Raw genomic sequence first — 16,246 nt, 5'->3', positions numbered from 1 at the left:
AGGATTAGTAGTTTCAGTCTGCTTCACTGCAACTTCAGGGAGATAAGACTTGTATCTTCAACCTGCCCTACTGCAACTTTAGGGGATAAGGTTTGTTACTTTAACCTACTCTACTGCAACTTCAGAGAGATAAGGTTTGATATGATCTGCTCTACTGCAACTTCAGAGAGATAAGATCGGTAATTTATAGCTTCAATTTTTTCCGCTGCAACTTTAGGGAAATAAGACTCGCTATCTTCAGTCTGCTCCACTGCAACTTCAAGGAGATAATGTTTGTTATCTTCAGTCTGCTCCACTGCAACTTCAGAGAGATGAGACTTGTTTTCGATTTGCTTCACTGCTAGTACAGGAAGACAAGATCTACAATCTTCAACCTACTCCACTACTACTCAGGGAGATAGGACTAGTGGCTTAAATCTGCTTCCCTACTACCTTGGGAAGATAAGATTCGCCGTCTTTGTTCTACTCCACTACTGCTTAGGGAGACAGGATCTGCAGTCTTTAACCTACTCCACTTCTGCTCAGGGAGATAGGACTAGTTTTCGATTTTCTTCACTGCCAGTACAGGAAGATAAGATCTACAATCTTCAACCTACTCCACTACTGTTTCGAGAGATAAGGCTGGTGTTTAAATCTGCTTCCCTACTACATCGGGAAGATAAGATTCACCGTAATGATTTCAATCCATCCCACTGCAACTTCAGGGGTATGGGTAACTTCATTAATCTATTCTCTGGGGAACATGACTTGTAAAATTCATTTTATGGACCTATTTATGCCTAGTGTTTAGGATGTCATGATTAGAATTAATCAAATGCCCCTAACTAGATGTGTATGTATGATATTTGTATGAATGTAGAATGTCATTTTTCAAGAATGATCCATTTTTAATGTTTGGGTTGTCTTTGCTCAATGTTCATCAAGGCTTTATCATTAATACGTCACTGTGTCTTCTTGTTCAGCTGGTAAATTTAACAGAAAATCCAAAGAAATAGTCGTAATTTAGACCATTCTTTCTCAAATGTCTCTAACCCTTAGTTTGGTCAGTTCTAAATAACAGTCCTGTTTCAGGTCCTTATATTATTTAAAAGCTTTCAGAGTAATATGCAGAACTTTTTCTGCTTGAATATTTTCAGTCTATTAATCATTATTTCAATGAAAAATGCTTGAAAAAGATTATCAAAATGGACGAGATGAAATTTTGTTGAGAGTAAAGCTCGAAATGAATAAATCAATCGATGTAGCAAATTTTGCTAAGAATAAATTGATCAAGAAGGCATATTTTGTCAAAATACAAAAATGAAATGGAAATAGGTGCCCCCAAACATCGTAGTATGAGATTCTCTGCCCCAAACTTCGTGAGGACCCTTTCGAACTTGATACGTGTTCAGAAGTCTTAGAAAACTTTGTTGATACCCCAAGATGTAGCATATCACCTTCTTCCTAATTCAGAGAGGACAAGACTACTGCATGTCCCACCTTCGATCAAAATTTGAATTGTCCTTTTTCTGGGTTTTCAATTCAAAACCCCTTTGGTCTCAAGGCACCTTCTGTGAGTTTTCACCTTGGCCTCTCCGCTTTCTTTTTCTTCTTTTTTTTTATGAAACATTCTTTGATTGAATCTGAACTCATAGGATTAGGCTAGCCCTTGTTATCTTTTCCGGTCAAAATCAACGCTTATCTAGATAAGGCCTTCCACATAAGGTCCTTTCCATTTTGGCATCCACTTCCTTCTGAAGTCTTTTATAAAGGGAGAATCTTCTTCGATAGCAAGTCCCCCTCTTGGAATTCTCTGGGGCGAACCTTTTCGTGAGCTTGCATTATTTGCATTTGATCACGACAGATAACTTTGAATTTTTCTCTTCGATCGGGATCGGATCTAAAACTCGGAGAGAAGGAATCTCGACTTCAATGGGCAAAACTATGATAAGCCAAAGAGAAAGGCGTTGCCCTGGTAGAGTTTTTTTGTTTTTTTTGCCTCCACTGAACTGTTCATTTTGGGGCGATATGGTGTTAACCTTGAACAGATTGTAAACTTCTGATGACGTGCAATTGTTCAAATTCAATCCTTTCTGGCATTTCATACCGACATATAATTTTTTAAGAATTGGCTGACCACCGGCTTTGCGATATTGGCATATGAAGCAGCTTCCACCCACCTAGTGAAGTAATCGATGACCACAAAAATGACTCGATGACCGCCAGAAGCTTTTGGCGAGATCATTCCAATGACCTCCATGCCCTACATAGAGAAAGACCATGGAAAAGTCATAACATGAAGAGATAAATGAGGCATATAAATCTTGTCTCCATAAATTTGACACTTATGGCATTTCTTGGTATAACTGATGCAATCCCCTTCCATGGTGGACCAGCAGTACCCGAATCTCATGATTTACTTGGCCATTGCAAAATCATTAGCATGTGTTTCTCAGACACCCTTATGGACCTCTTCCAAGATTTTCTTAGCCTCAACTACGTCCATACGTCTTAGTAGCTTAGGCATATCTTGATCATGCGAAAACATCTCTGAATTGTTGGAGTAACTCATTGACATCTCGCTTTATCTCTGCGGTGATACAGGCTCCGATCTTCACCTTTTTCTCTTCTCCTAAGCTCACAATTTACACTGGTTTTTGTAAGGTAAGATCTGTTTCTTTACTTGTTCTACCATTCTTAACAAATCAGGAGATAAACTATGGTTGTCTTCAAAGTCTTGAGGTTCCTCTAGACACATATCTCGTTCAAAAGGAGGTTCTGAGTCAATAGCAGTGTCGCTCATATCATTGATATTTGGAGACTTGTTATAGGGACGTAGGAAGACTCAAAAAGCTAATGAATCAAAAGATAATTATTTGTGTGGTATGAGTATGAATGAAATGGAAGAAAAAAATGTTTGCAAAGACAAAACACAAAGATGCATTTCATTGAAATAAAAAATAGTGGACATGTGCCTTTTTCACAAAAGAATTTTCTATTGCTCCCAGGCTTAGAGCAATAAGAGTGTTCTGAATATTACTCTGAAATGGTCCTAAAAACTATAAGAATCTCCTCCACAGTCCCGTTGTTCAGAACGCCTCTAGGGATGTAGAAACAAATTCTGGATAGGTTTTTTTGTTTTTGTTTTTTAGTTAGTACCTTCTTCAAAGGCACAAACATCTTTACCCTTCGAACCATTGACATTTTCAAAGAATTTCAATTCTTTATCATCCATCAGGCTCTGTACTAGAATTCCAAACTCAACACACTTTTAGATTTTAGGAAATTTATTGTATGCAATGAAATGTAATGTTAATGAATAGAAAAATATGCATGCAATGAAATGTAATGCAGATGCATGAATGCAAAAAGAGACGTTGATCTTGATTCAATTCCATTAGAATAACTTTACTAGAAAACAGATCTCTTTACATAAAGCAGATATTTATACGGCCTTGCCCTCATACTCTAGGTGAAGACATCGATCCCTTTTCCTCGTGTCCAAATGTTAAGATCGAATCTTACGAACTCTCCAAAGGGGTGCCCTTTATATTTTATTTTTTTGCTTGATTCTTGCCGCGACTCATTGCTCACTCATCCTCGTGATGTTCATTAGCTTCTTTGAGACATGACAGCTCTCAAATTATCTTTGTTGGTTTGAATCCTCAGGCAGCGATGCATAATTGTATATTCCTCCACGAACTTTCAGCCTTCTCTCATTGTGTTTAATCAGACCATATTTGGGCAGTCGCATTATATTCTACTTTATCAAGAAATCTATTTTCCATGACAAGCTCTCTATTTAACAACTGAACGTGAATCAACACCTCTTTTCTATTTGATGAAAAATGCAATGCAATGCAATCATAATAGAAACAAAACAAAACGGGTTAGTACAAAGCAAAAGTAAGTAAGAAAGAAACAAATAGAGCATATATTCGGGGGACCACTAGGGTTTGGCGTGGTTCTACCTAGGGTAGGTTCTTAGGGCTCACTATATGCGGTTCGGTCCTAAAGTAAATGTACCCAAACCAGCAGATTCCTCGATCCTCACCCATTATAGGCTCATACGGACCAAGTTCAGTTCAGGGGGATACATTTCCTTATGGCTGCACGGAGATGAAAATCTCACGAAGACATAAGTACGGATGTATCCCGAAAGCGATTCACTATCTCATGCGGAGGTGAAAACCTCACGAATGCGTAGTTTCTCACTCCCACTTAGAAGGGTAAGATTGACCGATCATGCGATGCAGTATGCAGAAAGATACCAAAACTTAAACCAACACAACAATTATAAACCACAATGGTGAAGATCGTAATAATGACAGATGAAATGCAACAAAAGGATCGTACATTTAAACTAAGTTTTCAATTTTTTGACAAAAAGACAAAAAATAATCAACTCGTGGCTTCACTCACTTATTTTGGGTCCCCAGCAGAGTCGCCAAGCTGTTGACACCATTTTTTTGTAAAACGGGGTCGACTTGGATTTTGAAAATAAAACGAAAATAGGAGTCGCCACCAATCTTTTTTGATGAGGTGTGATCGGGTCACCTCGTAAAATAGTTGTTTTTAATAAACGGTTTAGATTTATTAAAACAATGCTTTTGGTCTGCGAAATTCAAAGAAACAGGTTCGGGAGTCGGTTACGTACGAGGAAGGATTAGCACCCTCGTAACGCCCAAAAATTGGTACCTAGTTGATTAATTAGTGTCTTAATGTCAAAGATTGAAAACTTTGAAGAGTTTTAAAAAATACGATCCTTAAAAAACTTGAATAACATGGATTGAAATTTAAGATTCTCTTGTTCTGAAGGAATATAACATCCAGTACATTAGGATACGATACTTTAAACCCCTGAAACCAAGATCACCTTATGGTCTCAAAAACCTATACTTTGAAGTTTTAAGAGGATATTTGGCTATTTGGCCAAACGAGAAATCGAAACCTAGCACATTAGGGCACGCTTTCTCGAATTTCCAAATGCAAAATATTGTCTTATTTAGAAAATTTTTTCTTTTGATGTATGGTGTTAATATGCATAACAAAACAATAATAAATACGATGATACAAGCATAAATAGCGCGAACAACAGTAAATAAAAGATAAATAAAAAGACAAATCAATTATGCAAGATAATAAATAAACGAGTCGAATTAAAATGTTTTTTAAAATAAAATGGGCACATAAATAAAAAGTAAGCATCACGCTAAACAATCAAACAATAAAGGTAATAAATAAAATAAAAATATAAGATATATATGCATGTGTATATACACAAAATTACAAAAATAAGAAGAATATATGTACGTACATGTATTTTAAAATTATGAAATATAAAATATATTTAAGTATATATATGTACACATATATGTATATGAGAATTATGAAATAAAAATATAAAAGTACGTTTATAAAAATTAGAAATATGTACGTATGTATATATCGTAAAATGTAAGCATATATATGTATATATATTGAAGTTATAAAATATAAAAGACATATATACGTGTGTATATGTATGAGTTATAAAATATATACAAATAAAAATAATAATATGGGGTAACTTTTAAGTAATAATACATGATAATTTTAGAATAATAATACATATTAAAATAATATATACATATATAAAGATAAAGAAATAAAATAATCTATAATAATAGGAGTAATAATAATTAATAGCAAACTAAAAACGCAAAAGGGATTAAATCAATGTCTAACCTAAATTTAAGGGAAAGAAAATGAAATTAAATATCGTTTGGGGGCCAGGTTAAAACACGCACAAAAACAAGGATCTAAACAATAAATATCCCTATCCACACTATGCGCGGGGTTTCAATAGGGACTAAAGTGAAGCAACTATAAAGGTACGGGGCGCGATTCATTAATAAAAAAAAGGTGAATTGCAATATGCACGAAAATTGGAGGGACCAAGGCCGAAAATAATCCATTGCTACAAAAGCGCGGATCCTTCCCTTGGGTCGGGTCACCGCGTGGATCTCGGCCCTATACGACGCCGCTTTGAAGCCATTGAAATGGCATCAAACGACGTCGTTTCACGCCACATATATGGTTCAACATAAACCCTAAACATCAACAGACACTCCTTTTTAAAAAAACATAGCAACCCTAAAGTCTACCCTTTGCGCCGCTCTGCTGCTTTCGGACTCACCATGGCTCTGATTACGACGGAGTTCGGCGGCTCCGATGACAAGGTACACTCCCCTCCCTCTCTTTATTTTATCTTATGCATAAAAACATAAAAAAAAAGCGAAGAACACCCACAAGAAATCGAAAATCGCTTCTGTTTTGCTTGTTTTTTATTTTCGAATATATATCAAAAAATAAGAAGAATAGACCAAAAAAAATATAAGAATAGAAAGGAATATGAAAAATCTTTTAGAATCACCTTTGTTTTTGTATTCTATTTTTTAATCTTTTTTCATACAATATCTCCCCCCTTTTACATCGTTTTTTCTGGGCTTATAAAGCCGAAATATCAATCCTCTTTTTTATTTTTCACTGTTTTTAAAAATTCTGTTACGCTGCCTCTCTTGTCTTTCATCTATTGATTGTTATTCTCTGTTTCTTTTTCCTTGTTTGTTGTAGGTCTTGACGAGGCAAGTCAGAGGAACAGACCCTGGCCCTTGCCATTTTGGTGCAACGGGTGAAGACGTCGTCATCAAGCGTGGTGCGCGCCGATGGCATACATGGGGCAGTTGCGGCGCGAGGAAAGACAGGGAACCCTAGGGTTCCCTGATGCTGTTTAGTTTTTGGGCCCCATTGGGCCGTTTAGGGTTTTGAAAATTGGGCCATTTTTGCCCGTTGTACATGGACTGTTATTTTTGGCTGTTTATTTTTTTGGTTTTATTTCGGGCCCAGGCTAAATTGGGCCTCTACACAAATGTGACCACGTTTTGAACTACGACTTTCGAAGTTGACGTTGGGGTATGTAAATGGTATCATAAAACTTTTTGTTTGAGTTGTGAGGTGCTTAGGTATCTTTATTATTATTTATACGCTTTGTATTGATGTTTTTCTCGAGTTTTACAGATATTATCAATTAAGGTGTCCCATTTTGTAAATCATATTTAACTCTTCACAGAGGCTAAGGAGAAAATTTCAACATGGGATAATACTAAGGTTTAACTGGACTAGTGGTTGGATCAATTAGACCATTGAACTAAGTAAAAAATTATTAAAAATTTAAAAACTCTATTTAATGGGTTTTTAGTTAATTCAGCTGATCTTTTAGCTGGTTCAATCGGTTTGTATCAATTCTCGATTTAATCGATTCAAAGTTACTCTTCGAATCGATATCCCGGTTAGTTTCTGTTCCAATCGGTCCAACTGATTGTCTAGTTTAAGCAACATTGGAAAATGCCTTCTATTGTTGGGAGTCTGAATCAGCTAACCGATGAACAACATTTTGAAAATTTCTTTCAAAGGAGTTGATCCTCTTAATAACCTCCTAAAATGAACATGCAATGGATAAATCTTACTGGATTATGATTACAAACTTGAAGTGATACAAATGATGCAACAAAATTGCAAACAAGTTTTTAGGAGAGCCATAGAAGCTATTTTTTTGCACAAACTACTGCAACTCTTTCTGTCATGCATGTCCAAAGGTTGCCGTTTAAGTTTATAAGCAACTAGATCTATTTATTGTAATGAAAGGGAGAGGGGAGAAAAAGAATGGAAGAAGAATCGAAGGAAAATTAAAAGGGAAAAGTAAAAGTAAAGAAAAAATTAAATTGCTAAAAAAAAGTATAGGGGATAGTTGTGCAATTTAACTTAAAACTTTTCATTAGAAATGGTGATATTACATGTCAAATTACTATTACATTGTTAATAATAATTAACAACTCATGATCAAAATGGTGATATTACATGTCAAAAACCACTTAGTCGAAAATAATATAAGATATATTTTACCGAAATACAATATAAAGAAAGTAAAGGATAAGGGATGATAGAGAAAATGAAATAAGAATTATGTTGTGAATATTAATTTGAGCTAGGGACTAAATCATAAAAATATGAAAAGTTATGTGGCCTGTAAATATTTAACATACGAGGGGTTAAAGTATAAATATGGAAAAGTTGAAGGTTCAATACTGAAAATATCTTAAGGGTGGAAAGGTCTAGAAAATAAGGAAAATGGATTAATAAGGACCAAATTGAATAAGTGGAAGAAATATGAGGACTAAATCATAATTTTACCAAATAAAGTGATGATTTAATGATGGAATTTTGAAAGATCATAAAGGATAAAATGGTCAATTAGCAAGAGAAATAATTCTAGAATGTAATGATTATGTTTGTGATCTTTTGTGATTTTTAAATAATATATTATATTAATATAATTTAATTAGATGTTTATTAATAATTTAATTATAAAAATATTGATACAAAAGGGAGGAAAGATGAGTTTTCTTCATCTTTCCAATGTGAGGAAGAATGAGGAAGATAGAAAACTTTGATTTCTTAGTCATTTATCATGAAGTCCTACTATTTCACCTAAAATTCTTGAAAAATTTCATAGGTAACAAAGAAGAAAGATGAAGTAGGGACCCTAGAGAGTATGTTCCATAATTGAGAAGCAAGAAATTAGTAGATGAAATTGAAGAAAATTATATAAGCAGAGAAGGATAGTGATAAAGTTGAGAAATAAATGGAAGAAAAGCATAAAAGAAGGTATCCTTGTCAAAAAAGGTCAGGTTTCATACAAACCATACTTATTTTCAATAAATTGAATTAAATATGCTGTGAATAAAAAGTATTAAATGTATAAATTCTTGAAATAGAAAGTATGTAATGAAGCATGACATGTAGAAACTTGAAATACTAGCTTTCAAGTAGAGATAATATGATGTGTGTTGTAAAAACATTAAGATTAAAAATGAGTATGTTGTCTACACATAGATATGAGTGATTAAATTGAATATAAATCAGAGGTATAATGACTCAGTATGATCAAATGAAAGTAACGTAAAAACCATGGGAAAAAAGTAGAGAAATTTACTAAAAACATTTTTGGACAGAAATAGTGACTCTACTTTGAAAATTCACCAAAAATAATAGAAAATGAGGTAGAGGGTGAATAAAATATGAAATTAAATCTTATCGAGTCTAGTTTTGTATGGAAGAAACGGTGTAAGCAATGAAATTTTATATTTTGAGATATATTAGTTTTTGTGGGACAAGGTCAGAATGGATTCGGGTTCTCTTGTTCTGACTTTAGAAAATCATAAAAAAATGTAAAAAAAATTATTAGGGGATGAAATTTATATATTTAAATTCGTAATTAGTCTATTTCCGATATAATCAAATGGAAACATCATCTGAACCTCATATCAATAATTAATTTTTAGTAAAGAAATGTTGAAGATGTTTAGCAGTAGAATGGGGAAATTTTGAAGAATTTCTTTGTCTTGATTGGCTAAAGTAGAAATTCTGAAAATTTTATGATAAAAATATATTTGAGTCTACTTTTAAAAACATCAAACGGATCTTAATTTCAATGTTTTAGCTCAATATATAAATAATTTAGTAACTATAACATAAGTGGACAATTTTATATGAACACATAAGTAAATAGTGAAATTATAGTTAATTTTACATATATGTATGTCATACTAAAAGCCAAATATTCTAGATATATACATAAAGGATGAGGAATGGTGAGAAGGAGGAATAAAATAGTAGATGAATTTGAAATGTTACGAAATGGTTATAAGTGATGAAATGATTAATACATGTGAGAATGTTTGAAACGAATTGATAAAATAATAAGTGAATAATTTTAAATGATGTGATTTTGGAATCTTGACTAAAAGTTTACGAAGAATTAAATTAATTGGCACAATTTAGAAATAAATATGAAATATACATAAAGTGGGTAAACTACTTTAGAAAGTGCAAGTCCTTCAATGGGTTTATTTGTAAAACTTTAATAATTGTGTTAATTTTATAAACTTTGTTATCTTTGATTGAATATCATGTTTTAAGGAGCTCCTTTAACTCATAAATAATTTTGTCATAAATTCAATTATTACTAAAATGAGTAAAATGATATTCAATAATCACATAATAAGATAAATTAATCTGATATTTCTGTAGTTGCTTCAGCAACGAATGTGACATCCCAATACCTTGACCCGACAATCGAGTTAGGTATGGAGGTGTTACATTTTGCGGTATTAGAGCTCAAGTTTACTAATCCTAGGGCCGTGAATGATTTTAGAAAAACAAGATGTATTAGAAAATGGAGTATAAAATAATGAAATAGCTAAAATTTGAGAAGATAGTGAAAAGAGCTTTAAATCATTTCCGACTAGATAATAATCTTAGTATGATTCATGACAATAGGTGTGAAATATAGACAAGTAAGAAAGAATAGAGTTTGAATTTGAGAATATGATGAAGAAATAAAATTCATAAATAAATAGGGCATGGGATGATGAGAAGAGAGGACTAAATCAAAAGAAGACTGAAATTAAATTATAATAAGTTAATATGAAAGTATGAGTAGAAGACCTGCAATGTAGGAAGATAAAATGTTGAAAGTGAATTAAAGAAAATAACATGTATATATATAGCTACAATAAAGGTAGGACTAAATTCAAGTATGCCAAAAAATAAAAAATAAAAACAATGATGATATGTGAAAGAATATATGTAGTGAAGTGGAATGTGAAAAAAAATGATGTTTATGAGAATGAAAGAAAAGTGGAATTGTAGTGAAGTTGCAAGTATATTGAAATATTTCTTGCCAAGGATTTAGTTATAAAAAGTGCAAAAATTTGAATCGTTTCATTTATTTTGAGTAAAAGAAGTAAAATGATTGTAATTGAAGCTTATGTAGACAAATGAGAACTAATGAGATATGACGAGCACTTCGATGTGAAACTGAGATTGCACACTTCGATGCGATATTGTTAATGTTTCGCATATCTGTGACACCTTATATCCGACCCAGCTAGATGATCTGAATATAAAATGCCACATTCAAATGACAAAACAACCTATTTTACTATTTCACTTTATTGAAATGGTAGTGTAGTGGTAAAATTATTTTTTTAAAAATCCGGTAGTATTTCTGCTTATTTTACGTAAAACCCCTGCAAAATTTAGATTTCAAAATATATTCATATTCAAATCATTTACCAAATCAATTCCCAACACTTTAATATTCAAACATACCGCAAAACTAAGTATATCACATTAAAACCATTTCATTAACAAATAATATTATGATTATAACAACCAAAAGTCAATTTTTTTTATGTCACAAATACATATCTATAGTCAAATGACTTTACTAAAAACCAAGTACATACTAACTTGAAACAAAATAAAATATACAAATTTTGTTGAGTCTAGGATTTGTCAATTGGATGCTGATGACTCTGAGTACAAAATCTCAAAATACACCTAGTAAGGAATTTTGACCTATTCATTGGTGACTTTAGCTTTTTCCTTCATTTTTGAAGAAACCGGATCGTCAGTAGCAATTTGTGGGTTAAAATTTGAAAACCCTAAACAAATCTATTCAATTTGTTTTCTCTTTTTTTTTTCTCGCGTTGAAGGATGGAGAAGACATCTTCTCTCTCCTTCCACTTAAACTATTTTAACTTTATTATTATAATAAATAATAAAACATAACAACTAGATTTTTTTGGCCACAAATTTGGTATTTTTATTTGTAACAGCCCGTTTTTCAGTGGTGTCGGAAACAGTGGTTTCGAGGCCACCAAATTCGACGAGTAAGTTCGTAAATATTATTATTTAATATTTACGAGTCAAATGTGATTTTTAAAAAGGTTTTTTATTTGATAATTTATGTTATATAAGTGATTTATTAAGTTCAAGTGGTTTTACAAAATAAGGTATCGGGACCTTATTTTTATAAACTGAGCCGTAAATATTTTTATAAATATTTACGAAGTATCATTAAGGTGGTATTAAAGTTTCGTTAAGAAATTTTAACGTTTTGATGGTTAATTAATTAAAGGACCAAATTTAAAAAAGTACGTTCCGGGACTCTATTCCATAAATCGGACTCGTAAAATTTATTAAAAATATTTACGAATCTAGTTGTGTATTTAATTAGGTTTCGGTTAAATGAGTTTACTTGAATTAAAAGTAAATTAGGTATAAGGACTAAATTATATATAGGGTGAAAGTTGAATTATAGATTAAAGAAAATTAAAAGAACTAAAGAAGCAATTATGCCATTGTTTCTCTATGATGCGGCATAAGGTAGATTTTTTTGTGAAATCATTATAAAACTTTAAGTTAATATATATATTATAATATTTACTTAAGTATTAAGTATATTATATTATATTATATTATATTATATTATATTATATTATATTATATTATATTATATTATATTATATTATATTATATTATATTAAAACAAAATAATAATATAATAATGTATAATAAAACAAATAAATGAAAGAAAAGAAATAGAAAGTGAAACGAAACAGGAGTGAAAAGAAAGAAAAAAGAAAGAAAGAAAAGTAAGGGTTTTAATTGTTAAAGCTCAATTGGTTAGTCAATTTAGTCTTTTTTTCTTTTAACTTTTATGCTTTTGGAATCCCAGATTAAATACTACACAACCCATGTCAAAATTTTAGAAATTATTGAGTTTTTAAATGTTGTTAATGTTGAATAATTTTAGTATTAGGGATTAAATTGATAGATTTTAAGTTAGAAGTGAAAAGGATTGAATTGTAGAATAAATTGTAAATTTTCAGTAATAGGGACTAAATTGTGAAAATTTTGAAATTTAGGATTTAAGTGAAATTAGAGAGTTAAATCTAGTTTAAAGTGGAAATTGAATGAAAATATAGAATTGATTGTGAAGAAAGAAAATTAGTCTCGGTTTAGGGACTAAATTGGAATTTAGACAAATGTTGAGTAAAAATTGAAATATGCAATATGAAATTGAATTGTATTATATTGATGAATTTTAATTGTTTTAATTTCGTAGCTAACATCGTATCGTAATCCTCGACTAAAAAGGGGAAAGATAAAGTCGACGAGGAATAGCTCGGAATTTCTGGTTTGTATTTCTATAATCTGAATTTAGTTGTTAATTGTTATAATTCAATTTAATGTATATGGTAAGTGTTGAGGTGAGAATTATTGTGTTTTGCAATTGAAATGGATTGATTTAGTATGTGATGAATTTATTGAATTTATACTGATTGGATTGGTATATATATATTGAATATATTGATTATTTGAATTAAAATGAATATTGGTTGTATTTGAAAAGTGAATTGAAACCCTATTAACTGTATCGAGCTGAGTCGGATATAGATGGCATGCCATAGGATTGGAAGAGTTCAGGGATTTCTTCGATTTCGAGTCGATGAGACACTGGGTGTCAATTTACTACTTCAGATTAACTCGATGAGGCACTGGGTGCCAATTTACTTCGGTTTAACCGATGAGACACGTGTGTCAATTTATTACTCAATTATCGATGAGGCACTTTGGGTGCCAAACCGGTGTGTTTTGGTTGGATCCGTATCTCGTCCGAAGTCTCGAGTCGTGTTAATAGGGTAAATGAATAATAAAATTTTATAATTGATATTGAAATGGTATGGTATGAGAAATGGAAGTGAAATAGTGAATTGAAAATAGAATGTGAAATATGTTGCAAATATATGGAATATATGAGTTATATACTCATGAAATGACTATGGAATGGATATTGCAATTGTATAATGAAATATGAAATAAATTGTGAAAACCTATTTATATAGCAAGTATGAGAATTGAGATATTTGTGAAACAAATGAAATATGATATGGTTGTTGTAATAATTAAATATTAATATGTGTTTATATTTCAATTGTATATTTGTAATTTCTTATCTTTAAATATTCGAATAATAGAAATACCACTGAGTTTATACTCAGCGTACGATTTTGTTTCCCGTCCGCAGGTTAGGTACTTAACTTTTGATCGTTGATTCAGCATCCAACAACGATCCCAAACTCAAATATGGTGATGTTTATCCTTTGTGTCGGCATGTACCTAGGGTGTCTAAATAATAGTTATTTGTGGTTTGATTGTAAATGAGGTTATAAGTTTAATTTTGGTTGGTTTTATACATATAAATATGTGTTTGTTTTTGAAGCCATATTATGGCATAATAAATTGAACTAAATTTAGATAGGTGCATGTGAATTTAATTATATTTTCAAGTGCTCATGAACTAGGCAAATTGATTTGGATTTGGTATGTTTATAATTTGGATTAAAATGATGCTTTGATGACTTGTTTTGATGATATGAAATGTTTGAAATTTTTGTCTGTTTGATCTCTAAACTCTGATAATGCTTCGTAACTCGGTTCCGGCGAGGGATACAGGGTGGGGGTGTTACATTATTGCCATCCAAAATTTTTGGGCTATTAGCAATTTTAATCCCTTTAACAATTTTCCAATTAAATTTTATAGCGATCTAAATTTACAATTTAATCCTTGGATTAGAGTAAATGTAACAACCCTAACCTATATCCGTCGCTGAAACAAGGTTACGGAACATTACTGGAATATACAGATCAAATACAGAAATTTCATATTATTTAACATTTATGTCAGAAATTATTCATAAAGTCCTTTATATGAGCCCTCGAGACTCAAAACATGCGTTAGAATCAAGTCGGGACTAAATCGGGTACTCAGAGAATTTTTTGCAAAATCTCAAAATTTTTCCAAGGTGCAGGGGACACACGTCCGTGTGGTCAGGCCTGTGGCTCACACGACCAAAAGACACGCCCGTGTCTCAGGCCATGTGGGCATTCGAAATAGGGCACACGCCGTGTCCTAGTCTGTGTCTGTACTCGTGTAACTCTCTGACTTGGGTCACACGGCCAAGTTACACCCCTATGTGCTAGGCCGTGTAAACATGAAAATTTGTATTAAATAGGTGCAGGGGTCACACGACTAGACCACACGCCCGTGTGCTAGGTTGTGTGAAAAATCCTGACTATTTTGTTTTGAATTTTAAAGATGCAGGGGACACATGCCCGAAACACACGCCCATGTGCTAGGCCATGTGTCACACACGGTTGAGACATACGCTCGTGTGGACGAAATGTCATTTCCAAGCCATATTTCTCACTCAAATTTACCTTCCACCTACATAAACACTTAAATATGTTCTCAAGCCAGTAAAAGACATTCAAATCCAACCAAAATCAAGCTTTATACTTAACATCTTACCACATCCATTCAAGAATCTTTACTTACCAACTTGACCTTATAATATATAAACTCATTTGTACCTAATTTACCAATTTCAAACCAACCATCAACGTGTTTATAAATTATCCATCATTCAACCATAGTAGCACACATTAAACATGATAAGGCCATTTACATACATATCAAAGTATGTTCATCACAAACCATTCCAATGGCTAGTTACAACCAAAATCATTTTCATATTAACATTGGCTAGTTAACCTATACATGCCATTATAACCAAAAGTAATTTACTATTTATACTGAATTGGGTCAATGGATAGTGTGATATAGCTCCGACCAACTTCCAACCTTTACGAGCTCCTAATACCATAAAACAGGAGAAATAAAACAGAGTAAGCATTTATTACTTAGTAAGTTCGTATAACATGAAATTTAACTTGCCATTTAATCATAATTAAAGTAAGCATATAAAGCATACTCAAACAAGATGGCCAAAAACCCTAGCACATATCCTCATCAACCATGTTAGACACATATTTCATATAAATGTCAAGGAACATGTATGAGCTTAACAATATCAAGTTTTCATGTTCATAACTTTCCACTTCTTGTATTCATATATCAATTCCATATACTTCATGTATATACATGTAATGATTCTCTTTGAATTCATTTATTTTCTCATATCAGGATTTTGTCCGTTGAATCATTTAAAATATCGATGGATACCCAGGTAGTACACTCAAAGTGTACAAATCTGTAATCCGTCAATTCATATTTGGGAATGCTCATGTGAGCACATAAACGGGAAGCTCTCTCTCGAGCCATATAATGGGAAGCTCATATGAGCCATGTAACGGGAAGCTTATACGGGCTATATAACGGGAAGCTAATAATAGCCATAATTAGGAAGCTCATGCGAGCCAATAACGGGTAGCTCCGAAGATCCATTAATCGGGAAACTCCAGATAACCATATATCGGGAAGTTCAAGAAAGCCATATCGGAAAGTTCCGGAGAG

General features: G+C 32.3%; 1 long non-coding RNA gene across 1 annotated transcript; it reads left to right on the top strand.

Annotated features, from left to right (window-relative positions):
* The first annotated feature begins 5,474 nt into the window (after positions 1–5,474).
* On the top strand, positions 5,475–6,967 carry LOC128035621 (uncharacterized). Its single transcript, XR_008192153.1, has 2 exons — positions 5,475–6,200; positions 6,595–6,967. It is a non-coding gene; the product is annotated as an uncharacterized LOC128035621 (long non-coding RNA).
* The last annotated feature ends 9,279 nt before the right edge of the window (positions 6,968–16,246 follow it).

The sequence above is a fragment of the Gossypium raimondii genome, chromosome 12 (assembly GCF_025698545.1).
Source record: "Gossypium raimondii isolate GPD5lz chromosome 12, ASM2569854v1, whole genome shotgun sequence".
NCBI lineage: Eukaryota > Viridiplantae > Streptophyta > Magnoliopsida > Malvales > Malvaceae > Gossypium > Gossypium raimondii.
Note: the sequence above shows the minus strand (reverse complement) of the source record. Positions and strands in the feature narration are given on the sequence as shown.